Source organism: Raphanus sativus, chromosome 9 (genome assembly GCF_000801105.2).
Source record: "Raphanus sativus cultivar WK10039 chromosome 9, ASM80110v3, whole genome shotgun sequence".
Classification (NCBI taxonomy): domain Eukaryota; kingdom Viridiplantae; phylum Streptophyta; class Magnoliopsida; order Brassicales; family Brassicaceae; genus Raphanus; species Raphanus sativus.
The window spans coordinates 17,534,162-17,541,835 of record NC_079519.1 but is presented as its reverse complement, the minus strand read 5'-3'; the positions used below and the strand labels follow the sequence as shown (position 1 = coordinate 17,541,835).

Below are 7,674 nucleotides of genomic sequence, written 5' to 3'. Positions count from 1 at the left end.
CAGGGAAACATAATCCATGAGCCTGAAGCTGAGGCTCCAGGAGAAGCTCAAACACGATCGTTGGAAGACTATAACCGTCCAGACGAGTACTACACCAACATATCAGCTATTCGACCTCCAGAGATTCAGAAGCCAAACTTCGGGCTCAAGCCTCAGTACTACTCTCTCGTGTCTCAGATACCTTATTCTAGGCAATCACACGAGCATCCTATGGACCATCTGGAGAGGTTCGAGGATCTTATCGCTGCTATTCGTATGGATGGAGTCCCTGAGGACTACCTACTCTGCAAGCTCTTCAAATACTCACTGATTGGAGAAGCTTCGCACTGGCATCCTGGGCCGACATCAAAAACGCCTTCCTGCGTAATTTCTTTGATGAGGCACGCGCTGAAGACTTAAGAAGCAAAATTGCCACTTTCGCGCAAAAGCCTAGTGAGACTTTTAAAGACGCATGGATCAGATTCAAGTTCTTCCAGCGAGACTGTCCACACCATGGATTCAATGAAGTGCAGCTGTTAAGCACTTTCTACAGAGGTATCGCCTTACGGTATCAGATGGCTCTTGATACTGCTAGTGAGGGAAACTTCAACACTAGGAATCCAATAGAGGCTGTGAGACTTATTGAGAACCTAGCCAACAGCAGCAGCACCAAGAACACTGACTCTGACAAGAAGAAATCGGTTGCAGCCATCGGGGAAGACCAGATGAATGAAGTCAGAGCCAAGATAGATGCTTTACATGCATTTCTGGGGCAGCCAGTCTGCTCAGCTGAAGAAGGAGAGGCTAGAGAAGATGATACAGAGGACGATGTGAACTACATTGGAGGTACTGGATTTCAGAGATACGGAAACCAGAGTGGAAACAGAAACTTTTTTGGCAGTGGTCAGAAGAGCAACTACAACCAAAGTTCACAGTATCAGAAACCCTTCACCAACACAAGGAACTACGGCAACTCAGCTTACCAAAACCCACCGCCACCCACCCAGGAGAGTAAGTTTGATGCCATGATTGATAGAGTTCTGGAAGGTCAGCAGAAGCTTACAGTGGACTTCAATGGGAAGATTGATTCTGTCTTCAACAATCTGACCACGAGGATAGACACCATTTGCACTCAAGTTAAGAAATTGAGACACAGATTGTCCAGACTGAAGACTCTATCAGGAGGATTGGAACTTCTAAGGAAGTAGGGGAAGGAAATAGGAAACACCACGTGAATGCTATCATAGATGATGATTTCTGGCAAGTGGTGAAACAGGAGAAGCTACAGGAAGGAGACTTTGAAGTGGAAAGTTCACTAAGTCTCGGTGGATCACAATGGTGTCGATCGACACCAGTCCACATCGATCGACATCGACGATGTCATTTCCGGATACGATTGCAGATTGCAACGCGGTTAGGATATTGACACATGCTGAATTCACGGCTTCTCATCCATACCCACCCACCCACACCTACGAAGATATCGACCGACGAGACGAGCCACTCATCGATCGACACAACAACGAGAACCGTATCGATCGACCCTTTTCTCCACCTATCGATCGACACGCACCTCTCACATACCGAGTGCAACTACCATCGATAGAAAGCAACCGAATCAATGCACTCAGACCCACACCGAAACCACAAGCTAACCCTACAGAGATTACTGGTAACCCTTCAGACACTCACCTACATCAGAGGGAACTGAAGGAAGAAGGTTAAGGAGTAGGAAGGAGAAGATTCCTAAGAACCTTAAGAGGGAAGCTAATGAAAAGGAGATTGATGGTTTCACTAAGAGAGTTATCGGAATCCCACCAGAGAAACCTTTTGAGGAGGTTTATTTCACAAGCAGATTGTGGATGTTCTTCAGAGAAACAAGGGAGACTGAAACTGACATCAGTAGAAGGTTTGACAATGTCAGAGAAGATATGAGGAAAATGATTACTTTGCCAAAGAAGAGTGATCTGGAGAAGTTTGCAATACCCTGTGTGGTACAAGGAATTGAATTTCCTCATGCACTATGTGACACTGGTTCATCAGTCAGCATCTTACCAAAGGTCATGGCAGACCATCTGGGCCTGCAAGTAGATCCTTCACCAGAGATCTTTACTTTCGTGGATTACTCTCAGATAAACTCTGGAGGCTTCATCAGAGACCTTGAGGTACATATTGGTAATGCTATCGTCCCTGTGGATTTTCATGTCCTAGACATCAAGCTAAATTGGAACTCTTCCCTCTTACTTGGAAGAGCATTTATGGCTACAGTAGGAGCCATATGTGACATGAACACCAACAGGATGTGCTTGAGTATGATAGATTCAGAGATCCACTACGACCCTGTCAAGCTTGACAAACCACCAGCCAAATCAGTGGTAAAGGAAGATGATACTGGTATCATCGCAGTTTGTCATTGTGAAGTCGAGTACGAGACAGATTACTCGGGATCGATCGACAGTACTTTAACATCATCGATCGACACTTGCAAGTCAGAGGAGATCGACAACAAATATGGATCATTTATCGACATAGACCCACCAGATGATGAACTCGATCTACCAGATCATTGCTACCCAAATTTCGCCATCCCACCCAGCCGAAAGGAAGATGATTACTCAGTAAGGAGTTGGGCAGATAGCGGATTTCATGAGAGTTTTGCTGTAGACATAGCCACCTCTTCCCACAATGGAGACCACAGTGAATAACATGATGCAGACTATTGGGAAGAGAGAGCTTGGGAAAATTACTTGGAGAATGACAGATTTGCAATTCGATTCCCAAAATCGATCGACATCAAACACCTACCATCGATCGATTATCTACTTCATCCAGCAAAACGACATCGTCCATCGATCGACATTGCTAGTATCACATCGATCGATATTAACCCGGACGACTTGAAGGACAAAATCGGAATTTCACCGATTAGGACAACACATGGGTATAAAAGGTTGACAACTCAAGCCACGAAAATTCAAAATTTTTCACCTTCTACCCAGCAGCTTCCAGCATTCAGAAACCTATCAATGGAGGACTGCAACAACATGTACAATCGATCCAACCGTGCAACTAGACGTGCACCATCGATCGCCACCACCACATCCCCATCGATCGACACCTTCAACAGAGCTCAACCTCGATCTCATGAACCTTACGATATCAGGAACATTTCACTAACACCTGATGAATTTGGAATTTTCAGGGACACAGATGGCTATGCAAGAGCTATGGATGGAAGAGTTCTGCACATAACCAGAGAGGACATAGCAGACATCCTCCAAGTTGCTAATGGACCAGAAAACCTGTTCACACAGCAACGTAGCCATCCAGACATCCTAAATCACGTCCAGGACAACCACAACACCAACACAAGGGAGGATACAGTTCCTCAACACTTCGGTCAACCTAGACATTCACCATCGATCAACATCGTTACATCCCCATTGATCGACGGCGGATATCCCGGATCGATCGACAGACCAAGAGTCAGATCGCCCGACAGAAGATTGGAGTTTGGACGACGTGCCTTCAATACTGATGGATCCAGGAGATTCAAGTGGGAAGCTAAGGATGAATATGGTGTCTACAGAGATGAGTTTGGCTATGCTAGAGGAGTTGATGGTGAGATCATCCATGTTACCAAGGAGCAAGTAAAGAGAATTCTGGATAGAGCATCCCTTTTTCACAAAGGTTGCTTACGCCTTCCAATACACACACGCCCTTACCATGCATACACACCACCACCAGTACCCTACAGTAGAGAGGAGATAGATGATATGGTGACTGATGTATGGAGAGCTCAGGCGCACCTTGAGGCAAACGTGAACACATTGGTGGAAGACACTATCCAGCCTTTGGATGTCAGTTACAAGGACTTCCAGAATGATATGGCTGAGATAAGAGTGGAGCTTGGAAACATATTGACCATGCTTGAGAAAGAGGCTACGCCACCAGTATCGACCGACAGAGTACCTGTACCATCGATCGACATCGGCAAGACTACATCCATGGACCAACCAGAATGTTCATCACCTAAGAAAAATAAATGGGAGGTTGCTTACATCAATACACAGATTGGAGACGTCTATAGCCCTCTCAACAACAATGTCGAATGGTTAAGCAAGAGGATCGATCTTCTACAGAAAGAGTTGGACACAATTCGCCAGAATGACCAAGCTAAGAATGCTACTTTTCCATCGATCGACACATTCGTCACCGTCGATCGACAAAAGGTTCGCAGAACTGGAAGATAGGATGAAAGCGTACGTGAGGAAGCTTGAAATTTTCAGTTCACCTATCCTGCGATGCCAGCACACAATGTCACGGCAGCTGGACAAGTTAGAAAGAGACATGAGCATAGTCCAAGCTTATATTGATCTTCGTGACAGAAACGAAGCATCGATCGACAGGCCTAGACCAATATCGATCGACAGCGAGCCACCACCAGCTAAGAGAGCATGCACTGCGGCAGAAGTTGATGACATCAAAGATCAGCTTTACGAAGCTATGAATTCTATGGAGGAAATACTCAACGAAAAAAGTGATGACATTGACGGCACTCTAGACGAAAGAGTGACCAACCTTTGCAGAGCTACTGGTCTCTTGAAGAATGAGATACGCAGTATGCAGAGAAATCTTGAGTACCAAGGCCAACGTTCAGAATCGATCGAGACAGCTGATACAGAGTCGATCGACAGTGATCCCAGCGAAACCACCGATGTACAAGTTGTAGCATCGATCGATACCGTATCTTTGGCAGATCAGGATCAACAGATTCAAGACCAGCACGAAAAAGACCAACATGCAGAACTACCTGAGCATTCTAGATTTGATTTCTATCAGCATCAGTTAAACACAGAGGATTTGGTCAGAAGGTTGCAAGTCATCAAAGCCGATGTAGCAAAGATATCTCCTAGATGGACAAGATCAGACTTACTCCTTTGCCGATCAGGTTTATTCATTCTAACTTGTTATATTTATTAATTATGATTTATTTTATTTACCTCACCACCGGCTGTGTTATACTGGGACAGTGTAATTTAAGTCTGGGGGGGGGAGAGTTTACTAATATGTGTTTTTATTATGGTTTTTATTCAAATTGTTTTTCAAAATTATTTTTCGTATAAGTATTAAATAGGAACATTGATATAGATTTATATTTGATTGTCTGACCACTCTTTAGCACCATTCTAGATTACTGATTGCAGATAGTACTAAAAATGCTAAAGTGGATCAACCTGTCACCTATATTCACTAGCTAAGATTGTTTGAAGGAACCAAAGCTGACCTCCAACACTAATACTGACTTATTTGCTTGTCTTGGGGCTTGGAAATCACTGGATCGGAATCCTCCTACAAGTCTGGAAGGTAAAAAGTCTGTGTGTTTCTGGTTCCCTTCCTTCTCTCTCTTTGGCATCTCGCGATCTAAGTTTATGTTATAAAAGATTGAAATGATTTCTTGAGAGGCAGAGGGGTAGGAGTGATTCATGCGACCCCAGTATTCTAAATCTCAAGGATGATCACACATTGTGGAAACGAGGGATAGGTTGAGTATCGAACCCCATTATACGCTACACTTTGCCAAAAAAATGTATGAGTTACAATGCAAATGTCAATGAGATGGACTAGATGACCTATGTGGTATCGAAACCTGTTGAAATTGAAACTAATAAGAGATTCAGAGAAGAGAGAAGAGGGGAGAAAGGGATCAGAGAAGACTACATGTGTGTTCAGATACTTGTTTGAGTTGAATCCATGTGTCCTTTGATCGATACTCCCAAGGTAAATCCTGCACTTTTATTTTATGTTAAGAAATGAGGTTAGTAGAGGGGAATGTCAGATGAGATTTGCTAAGTTGTTGACTAGATGAATTTGGTTGCTAAGCTAGGATAAGGCACAATGAACTTATGTGATTAGGATGTTTAGACATGAATTGCAAACCCATAGAGTGATGACTTCAATATATTGAATCTTTGAGTTCCTGCTATTTTCAAACATTTTCCAAAGACTACTGTTTTTGCTTGAGGACAAGCAAAGGAGTAAGTCTGGGGAGTTGATATACCATGGATTTTACCCGTTTTTAACCATCGTATACTAGTATTTTATTATATATTTAATCTGTTTTCTAGTCTGTTAGGTATGTTTTCAGGTTCAGGAGCATTTTGTGAGAAAGTGATGTTTTTGGAGCATTTTGGAGTGCAAGAGATGATACACCCGAGTTGACCATTCAAGACTAAGTCGGAAGTCAACATTGCGATTATAATCGATCAATACTCATCTTGAGTTGTCCATCGATGTAGCTGAGAAGATCCGCGTACTAGAAGATTATAATCGATCGATACACTTCCAGTGTTGTCGATCGATATCGAAGACGAAATGGTTTAGCCGACTACTTCACCAAGACTTCACCAAATTACGAGATTGCCCCTGACGAGTTTTTAACTAATGGAAAATGCTTAAATATTCCTACTAAGTGTCTTTTGACGGCAACCTTCGAAAGAAGCAAGCTCTTGACAACCCTAAAAGCAGAGAGTGTGAGAGAGAGACTAGAGTTTTATTTGTTTGAGAGATTGGAGAGATTTCTCATCTCCTTTTGTATTTCTACTTTATTCTATCTATGCAATTCTTTCATCTATCTATTGTTATGAATTGCTTAGCTATGTCTGAGTAGTCTACTTGTTAGATTTAGGGTTCAAATAGGTTTGTGGGATTAGCCCCAAACTATAATTGCTAAGTTGTGATACTCATCAAATGGATTGCACCCTATGCTTGTTTTAGATTAGCTAACTAGAACATAGATCACTAGGATCTTTGATTATCTTGAATTATCCATTTGAGCTTGCCTGTCTCCCGTTGAGAAGAACGACAGTTCCTCGTTGAGGCCTTGTGGTCATATTCGGCTCGCGCCTAGGCAGATCTAGAAGCCGTCGATCGATATCCCGAAAGGTGAATCGATCGGCGCTGCGAAAGGTGTATCGCTCGATATCTCAAAAGGATATCGACCGACTCTTTTTCTGTGTCATCATGCGAAAGGTGTGGCCAGAGATCTAGATTATTTAACCAGTGATATTTCACTTGAGTTAAGCGGCTGAGATCTATAGTATCATGCAAGAAACTTGTTAAAGCATTTATAGAGATTATAATCTCCATTCATGAATAGAAACCCTATGTCTAGCACTCTTTATCACATTTGAACAACCCATCATATTGTTAGTTAGAGCAACTACTGATATCACTAAAATTACCCTAACAAGTGATCTTACTCTCTCAAATAAGAGGTTCGATTGTAGTACTTAGGGATCGAATCCACAGAGAGCTAGGGCACACACTAAACTATAGATATTAAGGTTAAACTAGGCAAACAGTTATAAAGCAGTAAATATGAATTTTATAAATAAATGAAAGCAAAGTGAACAAGGCAGTTGTTCAGAAGGTAACTAAGAGTTGTTTGGTGGAATGATGGTAGCTAGATCTAGGGTTTCTATTCAGGTTGGGATTATAATGATATAGACACTAAATTATGATATTATATAACTCAACTATAAGAATAACATATCAACTCTCGTTGTATATGTTATCTATTACTAGATCCAATGATCTCACCTGTCGGGATGATCAATTAGAAAGTGTCGATCGATGACTCTATAGGAGTATCGATCGATACACCTTTCGCTCCGTCGATCGATTCACCTGTCG

General features: G+C 42.5%; 1 non-coding gene across 1 annotated transcript; it reads right to left on the bottom strand.

The window, feature by feature from the left end:
- Positions 1 to 391: 391 nt before the first annotated feature.
- On the bottom strand, positions 392 to 499 carry LOC130500499 (small nucleolar RNA R71). Its single transcript, XR_008939121.1, has one exon. It is a non-coding gene; the product is annotated as a small nucleolar RNA R71 (small nucleolar RNA).
- Positions 500 to 7,674: the final 7,175 nt, after the last annotated feature.